Source organism: Mauremys mutica, unplaced genomic scaffold (genome assembly GCF_020497125.1).
Source record: "Mauremys mutica isolate MM-2020 ecotype Southern unplaced genomic scaffold, ASM2049712v1 Super-Scaffold_100099, whole genome shotgun sequence".
Classification (NCBI taxonomy): Eukaryota; Metazoa; Chordata; order Testudines; family Geoemydidae; genus Mauremys; species Mauremys mutica.
Window position 1 is genome coordinate 83212 of NW_025423266.1, and position 9954 is coordinate 93165.

General features: G+C 53.2%; 3 non-coding genes across 3 annotated transcripts; 1 reads left to right on the plus strand and 2 right to left on the minus strand.

Moving 5' to 3' along the window:
* Positions 1–328: 328 nt before the first annotated feature.
* Positions 329–468, minus strand: LOC123358893. The gene has a single exon (XR_006575796.1). It is a non-coding gene; the product is annotated as a U4 spliceosomal RNA (small nuclear RNA).
* Positions 469–4162: 3694 nt separating this feature from the next.
* On the minus strand, positions 4163–4234 carry TRNAQ-CUG. Its single transcript has one exon. It is a non-coding gene; the product is annotated as a tRNA-Gln (tRNA).
* Positions 4235–9336: 5102 nt separating this feature from the next.
* TRNAS-GCU lies at positions 9337–9418 on the plus strand. Its single transcript has one exon. It is a non-coding gene; the product is annotated as a tRNA-Ser (tRNA).
* Positions 9419–9954: the final 536 nt, after the last annotated feature.

Below are 9954 nucleotides of genomic sequence, written 5' to 3' on the forward strand. Positions count from 1 at the left end.
CAGTTTGTGCACATCCATTCTCATGTGGGTCCCAACCCCAAAAGTACTCACATTTCACCCAATGGCTCCAAAATGTACATAGGGTGCTACCATTGTCAAGTCACTCCCGAGCTCTCCAGTGGAGCCTGCTGGCAGAGAACAAGGTGAAAATTAACCAGGACGTTGCTCAGTCAATTCCCTCTGCTCCCAGCAGGTGGTATCGGAAACCTCCAAGATCGCTCACTTCCCTTTCTCTCATCAGCTTCAGGCCCCAGGGTTACAAATGCACAAACCAGTTGAGATTCTCCCCTGGGCTCAGGGTGTGGGGCTGCTCTGAGGGGATGGACTTGCACATTTGGGATATTAGTGCAAAGATACAATTTCAATTTCTCATAGAGAAAACTGAGGGCATTGGGAAAAGTTTTCAACTAGCAATAATCACGCCTCGGATTAACCTCATTGGCTATGATACTGCCACTTCTTATTTAGTGAAAGGAAAGCTGCAGTGACAGCCTGGTTACTGAGATGCAAAACACTTTCCTCCTGGGAGAAACAAGAAGTTAGAATTAGAAATTTACATAGTTTGTTCCAGTGTTGGCACAGGTTTAATTTTGCTTCTGTGTAGGTTTGTTTCAGGCTGTGACTGTTTTGGTTTATTGGGTTGTTTTGTTTTTTTTAATTGGAATGGAGCTTTTAATTGACATTTGCTGGATTCGAATGGCTGACCTGCAACACCAGTTTTGACATAGTTCTGCATATTTTATACAGATTTGGCCAGTATTCAAGGATGTGATTCCTTTATGGGAGGTTTTAGTGGTCAGGCTTATTTATTTTATGTTATTTTCTCATCCTACTGTAGCACACCTTTTTGATAAAATGTTGAAATTATTAATTTATGGCATTTGTTAGTTTTTATTTTTAAAAACAAAGTTTTTCTTAATGTTTGGGTTTTAAATTAAGCATTGTTTTTTGTTTCAATTTTTCATTTAGGTTTTTGTTGTTGATGGGATCTTTAAGAACTTTGGATTTAAATAATATTTTTATCTCAAGGTTCCAAAGACTCAGACAAGGTTTTCATCTCGAGGCCAAAAGACCAAAAACATCAAGACACTTGATCATATCCTTGGATAGACCAAGAGACTACTCACACTTGATCTGAGCTCATAGTATTAAAATTTGGACAGATTTAGATTATTAAAGTAAAACGTGTACTATTTTATTTTAATAAAGGTTGTATTGCTCCCATAAAGGGTGGGGCCAGGTGATGGGGGGCACAGCCCCCCAATTTTTTTTGTCTAGCCCATCTCAGTCCCCCGCCAAACGAGAAGAGTCTGATGCCACCCCTGCTGGTCACTGGGTGTCACAGCTGCTCCATGGGAAGCATGCTCTGTGCATTACCCAGATTGGTGGGAAACACACTCTGTGCATTACCGTGAGCGGTCCCTGGGGGTCACTGCTCCTAGAAGGCAGACACACGCTGTGCATTATGCCACCTGGCCACTGGGTGTCACTGCTATATCAAGGGAAACACCTTCTGTGCATTACCCTCAATGACCACGAGGTGTCACTGCTGCACCAACGGAGACACCTTCTGTGCATTACCCTGATTGGCCACTGGGTGTCACTGCTGCGCCAAGGCAGACATAAGAACGGCCAGACTGGTTCAGCCGCAAAGTCCATCTCGCCCAGTATCCTCCTGTCTTCTGCCAGCGGCCAGTGCCAGGGGCCCCAGAGGGAATGAGCAGAGCAGGGAATCATCCAGTGATCCATCCCCTGCCACCCATTCCCAGCTTCTGGCAAACAGAGGCTACAGGCACCATCCCTGCCCAGCCTGGCTAATAGCCACTGATGGACCCGTCCTCTGTTCATTTATCTAGTTCTTTTTTGAACCCTGTTATAGTCTTGGCCTTCACAACATCCTCTGGCAAGGAGTTCCACAGGTTAACTATGCAACTGCCCTGAGTTTCCCCCCACCCACCCCGGGTTGTATCTGGAAAAGAGGATGAGGATGAGAAGAGCCATGACGTGTCTGTCACTAGCTGGTGCCTCACTTTCCTCTAGGCAGCAGTGCTGCAGGCTCCTTTGGTTAGTGTCCATGCAACTGTGTCGGGGGAAGGGGGAGTAGAGGCTCATGCCCCCCAGCCCCACACCCCTCCCCCAGCAGCTGGGGAATCCAGGCCAAATGTAACCCTGGTAGCTGGGCCGGGATTAGCCTGGGCCGGGGTAGGGCTGGGGAGGAATTGCGGGGGGGACAGATGCACCCGCTGTGAGGGGAGATCCTCCCATTCCCTGCCAGCCCCCATCACTCCTTGCAGCACGGCGCCCCCTAGCACTTCTTACTCTGTCGTGGGGGTGTCTGCTGCCTGCTTCTCCCTTAGCATCATCACTCCCCACCCTGGGTCACTGGCATCACCCGTCCTGTGCAAACAGGCAGGCCCTGGTGTATCCCATGGCGCTGCCCTGCAATTGTGGGGGCAGCTGTTGGATGGAGCCATATTGAAATATGGGGGTGGGCAAGGCTGGGGACCAGGACTCCGGGGTTCTCCCATCAAATGTGGGAGGGGAGTCGGGGTTAGGGGGTAGAGTGGGGGAGGGGCAGGGCTGGGATCCAGGGCTCCTGCTTTTTCTGGTTTTCTCCATCTCCTGCAACTGCCTCAGTCCTTTCAGTGCGTTTCCTGTTCCAAATTCATTTGCTGACTTGTGCAACCCACCCCAGAGGTGGCTGCATCTCAGTGTTGGGTGAGGCACCCTTGGCTGCATCACCTCCTAACCGCATGTCTCTCTCCCTGCAGGTGACCCTGCAGCACTCGGCAAACATCCGCAAGATCGTGGGGGGCGCTTTGAGCATTGGGCAGGCAGGAGCCAGGATCCCAGCCCCCCCGCCCCGAGAATGGGACCCAGCCCCCCCTTACTTTTTACAGGGATTAAAGAGGGGCAAAGGGGGACAAATCAGAGGAGGGGGGTGGCCAGGGTCTGAGCAGGGGGTGGAAATTGACTCGTCGGGGGGTCAAGCAGCTGGAGGTAGAGTTAGGAGAGGGGCTGAAGGGCAAAGTCAGGGAGGGGGGAAGGAGCCGGAGTTAAGCCCAGGGGGAGGCGCTGCCAGAGGGTTAAACCCCGGCACAGGCAGGGGCAGAGGGGTAACAGTTACCCTGGGGAGCTGAGACTCCAGTGTTTGCAAAAACAGGGTGTGGGGAGCAGAGGGGCTTTTCTATTTCCCCTCCCACAGGCAGCACCTCTCAGCATGGGCTTCCCAGGGCTGGGCTCTTAAAGGCACAGGCATCCCACTGCCTAGACACTGCAGCTCCTCTCTGATGTGACCTACTGAGGTGCTGCATTAGGAGACTCAGTTCAGTGAAACCGGGCATTCCCTATATGCCCCCCAGCCAGGGGGCTGTGCACCCCCTCCCCCGAATTTCCCCAACACCTCCCACCAGTGGTCAGGTAGTTACATGCAGCGCTGCCAATGTTGTCATTGGTTGCAAATTTGAATGGAAATTGAAACATTAACACACACTTTAAAAGCAGATCCAACGTATGAAAAATACCTGTACCTGAGAAAGTAAAATAGGATTGAAAAGTCTGGACAAAGCCTGGTTGTGTTTGCTGTTGTGTTTGCTGACAATGTCGGTGCATTGGCTTCAGCAATGTTGGCCAACCTCAGAATTTCAAATGATGATTTGGAAGCAAGGTGTGAATGAGCTCTCCCCTGACAGCTAGTGATGAGCCAGGGTTGGGGGAGGCTTTGGGACCAGACTGTATTTACATGAACTCACCTACTCTGCCGAGGTGTCCAGCAGACAGAGCTGAGCCGCCTCTGCACTAGGTGCCCAGAGGAGGAGGGAAGGTGTGTGGGGCTCCAGCCTGGGGCTCTTCCTCCCTCCTGCCAAGCCCTGACTATCAATCCCCGCCCTGGCCCTTCTTTCTTCAAGCACCATGTGGGCCCCAGGAAAAGTGTGGCAGGAAGCACCAGGCCCAAACTTGTGGGCACCAGGTGAAGCAGCAAGAATCCCAACCATCAGGGTAGCAAGTTCTAGAGCCCCAACCCATTGTGGCCACCCCAGCCACAGACCTGGCTCTAGGAGGGGTGAGTCACCCAGCAGGAGGGGAAAGATTTGCTCTTGCACAGTTGGAGACAGGGAAGTTGAGCACTGGGAGCTCCAGGGCTTTACCACAAGCCAACACAAGGTCCCACTGAGATTTGAACTCAGACTGCAAGATTCAGAGTCCTGAGTGCTGCCCATTACACCATGGGACCAGCTCATACTGCCGTCTTTGCACAGTGGTGACCCTCATGGGGCTGGTTTGTGTAAGGGGCTCTTGGCCCTTTACTAAAACTTAGTGTGTGTGTGTGTGGGGGGGGGTTTGGTTGGCTAGTTCCCAGCACCAATAGAAGGGGGAAGGGCCAATGGGAAATCAGGCCCCTGAGACTGACAGGCCCCTGGGCAATGGGGAGAGGCCAAAGCTCCAAGTTAGCCACACTGACAGGCCAGGCAGTGTAATGAGGGAGTCACCAGGCCAGGGGGTCCCATCCTCCGTGGGAGCTGGAACTGCCTGGGCCAGAGTGGGGCGGAGCTAAGGAGAGAGCAGGAGCCCGAGAAGAGCCGGGGAGCAGAGCTGTGTAGGTGTAGTGCCAGAAACTGCTCCTTGTAGGATTTTGCTACCTGCAGTAGTTACTGAGACCTGAGGTTGTTCTTATTTGCTGACTTGTCCTAATTGGCTCAAACTTGACAGTGGTTTCTCTAGCAAAGGCCAGTCCCTGCCCCCTTGGTCCAGACGTCCTCATTCACATCAGACTTCAAGTTGAGAATCATTTCCCCTTCCCGCTCTGTGGGAGGGAAGACTTTTAATCGCGCTCTCTGTGCAACTGCACATGGCTAAGCAAAGAGAACAAACCCAGACGTCCTCATTCACACCAGGCTGGGGTGACCAGATGTCAAAGATGAAATATCGGGACGCGGAGGGCGGAGCCAAAAAAAAAAGCCGGCGGCTCCCCCCCACCAGGCGGCAGTGGCACAGCCCCATTTCCACCCAACTCTTGGCTCCGACCCCCGATACACCCCCAGCTCCCCCATCCCCTCGCTCCTGGGCCCAGCCTGGGCTCTGAGCTCTGCAGCCGAGCCGCGCTCCAGGTCCCTCCTGCAGCTCCCGGGCAAGGGGCGAACCAGGCAGCCGGGCCCGGGCCCTCCCGGCAGGAGCGTGTCTGCCCCACGTGTGTCTCCACCCCCTGCCCACATGGGTCCTGCCCGCTCCGCACATGGGCAGCAGGTTATATCTGTGTGCGGTGCCCGGGCTCCAGGAATATTCAGGGCCGGGTGCCCTGCTCCAGCAACAGTTGGAGCTGGGTCTCTCCCCCGGCCCTGCCTGGATCAGGCCCCGGCCCCCCCACGTCTCCCCCCGCTGCCGCGACCCTGCCTGGAGCAGGTCCCAGCCCCCACCTGCCACCCCCTCGCACGTATTCCCCCCGCCGCTCAGCATCACGTCCCTGCCTGACAGAAAGCAGCGAGCCCCCCTCCCCTGCCTGCTCTGTGCTGCCAGAGAACTGCTGTCTGCTGCCCCAGGGTCCTAGTGCCTGCCCGCACAAATGGCGAGGCAGGCTGCCCTTACCCTGAGCCTCTCCAACACCCCAAACCCTCAGCCCCAGCCAGAGCCCTCATCCCCCCTGCACCCTAATCCTCTGCCCCAGCCAGAGTCCTCATCCCCTCCGTACCCTCAGCCCCAGCCAGAGCCCTCATCCCCCCGCACCCTAATCCTCACCCCAGCCAGAGCCCTCATCCCCTCCACACCCTAATCCTCACCCCAGCCAGAGCCCTCATCCCCTCCACACCCTAATCCTCAGCCCCAGCCAGAGCCCTCATCCCCCCACAACCTAATCCTCAGCCCCAGCCAGAGCCCTCATCCCCCCGCACCCTAATCCTCACCCCAGCCAGAGCCCTCATCCCCTCCACACCCTAATCCTCAGCCCCAGCCAGAGCCCTCATCCCCCCACAACCTAATCCTCAGCCCCAGCCAGAGCCCTCATCCCCCTGCACCCTGATGCTCTGCCCCAGCCCTGAGACCCCCCACAGCATGAACCCCTCATCCTCAACCCCACAGCCCTCACCCCTGCATTCCCTCCTATCCCCAAACTCCCTCCCAGAGCATGCACCACCTCCCCCTTCCTACTCCCCCACCCCCAGACCAGAGCCTGCACCCAAACTCCGTCCCAAGGCCTGCACCCCTCATCCCCTCCTGCACACCCACCCCCTGCCCCAGCCCGGAGCCTGCACCCAGCACCCAAACTCCCTCCCAGAGCCTGCACCCCTCACCTCTTCCTATGCCCCTACCCCCAGCCCAGGACCTGCACCTCATACTTCCCCCCGAAACCCCACCCAGAGCCTTAGGGTGGGGGCAGAGTTTGGGGGGGCACGGGTTCTGGGCACCACCAAAATTTCTACAAACTTGCCACCCATGCTGCCTGGCTGATGTCAGCATCTCTCTGTGAGGTCACCACCTCCCCACCACCTTCGACCAATAGTCTGAGGTCCTGCAAAAGTCTTTGTGATGTCACTGCCACACCCCTCCCTTGCTGTGCTAATGTCCTGCCCCTGGCCAGGCACTTTGGAGGTTTGAGCTACTCCCTGTGGATCACCCCACTCAAGGAGCGTTCGTTCTAGGAAGCAAGCCGGCTAGACAGGAAAACATCAGACGCTGCTCCCAATGCTACACTCAGTTTTTCAGAAATTAGTCAACTTTAGGGCCAGAAGAGACCATTAGAGCATCTAATCTGACCCCCTGCATATCACAGGCCTCCTGTATGACACAAGAGCTACTTTTGGGGCAAACACATTCCAGAAAGGCATCTAGTCTTCATTGAATGACATCAGGAGATGGTGAATCCACCACTTTCCTTGGTAGCTTGATCCTGTGGTGAATCATCCTGGCTGTTGAATATTTGTGTCTTATTTGTAATATGAATTTGTCTCTTTTCACCTTCCAGCCATTGGGTCTTGTTATGCCTTTCTCTGCTTGATTAAAGAGCCCTTTAATATCCAATATTTTCTCTCCATTAAGGCCCTTCAACACTTCAATGAAGTCACCTTTCAATCTTCTTTTGATAAGTGAAACAGGTTGAGCTCGTTCAATAGCTCACTAGAAGGCATTTTTCTCCAGCCCTCAGAACATTTGGTGGCTCTTTGGTCATCAGATTCCTGAACTGCAGCTGGATGTGGCTCTTGTTCTTCTGCACAGCATAGCTCCTGGAGAAGAGGGATCTGCAAATGTACATTCATATGACAGCTTTGTTTAATTGATGAAAACATAAACTAGACACTTAGAGGATTGGAACTGATTTCAGCTGATGGACAGCTTTGCTAGGTTTTTATGCATTTGGACAGCAAAATGTTGAGTTTTACATTCATATCAAGCACCCCCGTATAGTGGAGCCCCTGAACAGAATGGAGAATGGAAATGAAAATGTTTTCCTTTTTTTTGAAAAAGGAAAGAAGGTTATAAAACAACACAGGGGTTTGAACTAAGGACCACTTGACCAGCAGTCAGGTACTCTACCACTGAGCTATGCCCCCATGACAACAAGAGTATCGAATTGTGATCTCCAGGACTTTTCAGGACGGACCCTGCTTCCTCGAGCTCCTTTGCCATTCCCAGACCACAGGAAGTTTTAAAAATGGGGTTTGATTAAACTTCTTAAATGTGGTAAACACCACAGCTTGCACACCCACCGATATAGCTTCTCCCACTGACACAGCTGCCACCTCTTGGGAAGTGAATTAACTACACCCACAGGAAAACTCTCTCCCATCAGCATAGAGCAGTGGTTCTCAAACTGTGAGTCAAGACCCCAAAGTGGGTTATAACCCTGTTTTAATGGGGTCGCCAGGGCTGGCATTAGACTTGTTTGGGCCTGGGGCTGAAGCCAAATGTCTGAGCCCCACCACCCAGGGCTGAATCCCTCAAGCTCTGGTTTTGCCCTCCCCTAACTGGGGCAGGGCTCAGGCTTTGTCTCCCCTGCCTCTGCCCAGTGTGGAGGGGCTTGGTCCCTCTTTCCAGGGCCATGTAGTAAGTTTTTTTTGGCAGAAGGGGGTTGTAGTGAAAGGAAGTTTGAGGAACCCTGGCACAGAGCCTCTGAGTATGTCTAGACTTGGCTCCCTGTGGCAGATCAGACACTGAAAGTACAGCCATGGAGACACCACACCCCAGCCTTGCCTAGCAGGCAAGAATCAAACCTCCACAGAAAGATGCCCGTTGCTTTCTAACCCATCTCCCTAAACCCTCAGCCACCACCACTTAACAAAGGGGCTTTTCTACACGATGGTTCTGGTCTCACTGAAGGGTCATTTCCAATTGTTTGCTCAGACCAGCATTAGGGAAAATGGTGCCCTTGGCAAAGCTTGTACTTTGGCACTTCCCCATTGCCCCTGGACGATCCCCCTCCCCCTTTACCGCTAGCTCCTGCACTCCCAACCCTTGCACCTCCTTCACCCCTAACTCCTGCCCCCTCCTGTGCCCCCTTTGCCCTTAACTCCCTGGGCCACCAGCCATTGCCCCTCTCCTGCAGCCCCTTCACATGGCTCCAGAGCTGGGGGCCCCACACTTGTTCTCCCTTTCCCTGGGCTTTGGCATCACTAGCCGCTGATTAGTGAGTAGGGTTCAGTGGTCCCCAAAATGTGGGGCATGATTCCTAGGGGGACACAGAGGAACATTCATGGAGGCACCTCAGGGCCTGAGCCAGCCCCCATGGAGGGAGCAGTGCTCAGCCCCACTCTGCCCCAGCTCTTCCCCAACCCCACCCTCAGCCTGGTCCTCTGGCTCCCAGCTCAGCCTCGACCCCCTTACCCCTGTCTGCACCCCTCTCCCCAGCAAGCAACAGCCCCACTCCCAGCCCATGTTCTCAACTGTGACTTCCGAGGGGCCACAGCCATGGCTAAGAGGTCACAGAGTGAAATGTTTGGGGACCACTGGTTTAGGGTGATGTTCTCAATCACTTCTATGAAGTCCAATAAAAGCTATTTCTCACCCACCGACCCCTCCATCAGGACGGTCTAGGTATGTTCTGCTGCCCTTCACTCATGCAGGAAGGATAATAACATTTCATTCCATTCAATCCTAAAGTGATTTGTAACCCACCACCAGCCGAAACTGGTCATTTTGGGAAAGCGGCCCCATCATGCTGCATAGCTAGGCAGAGTAGGTGTGTCTGTGCAAACACGGTCTGTTCCTGAAGTCTTTCCCCCAGCTCCTCACTGGATGTGAGGGGGGAGCTCATTCAGCCCCTGCTTCCGCTTAGTATTTAAAAAGGCCTTATTGTCCCTAGCTCTGCTGGCCTTAGATTTCTTCTTCTGTCCTTTTTTTAACAGCTCAGATGAGGTGGCCGAGTGGTTAAGGTGATGGACTGCTAATCCATTGTGCTCTGCATGCATGGGTTCGAATCCCATCCTCATCGGGTGCGTTTAGTTTTCACCCCTCCTTTGTAGACAACCATCTCCCCCTTTGGAACAATGACAGATCAAACAATGTTGCTTCTTGCAAACCAAAACATTCTCAGAAACTCAGAACTCCCTTGCTTTACATAAAATGTCTAAATCCCAGATTTCTTTAAAAAAGAAATTCTCTGGTGCTGTATTTCTTAGTTTTTATCTCAAGAGGTAACATCCTCATCTTCTCCCCCAAACACCCTGGGACCTGGCCAAATTATTAAAATACCCTCAACCCGAGCAAGGCCAGAGCAGTGAACCAGAGCTAGTGTCTAGACCAAGCTGTTCTGAAGGAGGCAACTCAAACATTTTCTCCCTGCTTCCCTTGGCAAGGTCTGACTGAGAAAACAAAATTCCCCAAACTGAAAATTTTCTGCTGAAAAACTAATACTAGTCTGTTTGGGGACTTTGGTTTGCAAGTATTATTGTTATTATTCTCTTCTGATTTCTGAATCAGTTCAGTCTTTGTCCTCCAGGTGTGTTTCCACCAGCTGAGTTGTGGGGG